We start from the raw sequence: 951 nt of genomic DNA, 5'->3' as shown, positions 1-951 counted from the left end.
ATATATATATATATATATATATATATATATATACATATGCACATACTTACATATATATACTTATACTTATATATATTTGTGTGCATATATGTACATTTTAATGTTTGTGCATTTATACATGTATGAGTGTGTGTGTGTACATATGTGTATGTGTATTCTTGTACATATATTATCTGTGTATGTGTGTATTTATGTGTATTATTAGATAAAATTAGCATTTACAGAATGATTATCATGTTGTGTTATCTCATTGGAATGCTGGTCTAGTTTAAAGCAAAGATGATTTATTTACAATTTTAAAATATTGGTATTTGCATTTCATCTTTGCTTCATACTAACCACTTCAATGTGATAAACAAACATAATGAGCATTCTGTAAATGTAGATTATTATCGCATTCATCATCATCATCGTCATTGTTCAACATCCGCTTTCTATGCTGGCATGAGATGGACGGTTCGACTGAAGACTGGCAAGCCAGGAGGCTGCACCAGGTTCCAATCTGATCTGGCAAGGTTTCTACAGCTGGATGCCCTTCCTAACACATTTCAGGTGAATTCCCACTGTATGGCACCTTAGACAAGTGTCTTCTACAACAGTCTTAGGTTAACCAAAGCCTTGTGAGTGGATTTGGAAATTGAAAGAAGCCTGCAGTGCATCTGTATATATGACGGACTCTCCTGTCAAAGATGACATATGAGTGTTTAGTGAGAAGACAGAAAAAACAATCCAACCAAATTGACAATCAACAGCACACTTACAGTACTATTACTACAATTTGATCAGCCTGTTGTGTATCTGTATATATGACGGACTCTCCTGTCAAAGATGACATATGAGTGTTTAGCAAGAAGACAAAAAAAAATCCAACCAAATAGACAGTCAACAGCACACTCACAGTACTATTACTACAATTTGATCAGCTTGTTGTATATCTGTATATATGACGGG

This window comes from Octopus bimaculoides, chromosome 6, assembly GCF_001194135.2.
Source record: "Octopus bimaculoides isolate UCB-OBI-ISO-001 chromosome 6, ASM119413v2, whole genome shotgun sequence".
Lineage (NCBI taxonomy): Eukaryota > Metazoa > Mollusca > Cephalopoda > Octopoda > Octopodidae > Octopus > Octopus bimaculoides.
The sequence above is the reverse complement of the archived record's forward strand: the minus strand, read 5'-3'. Positions refer to the sequence as shown.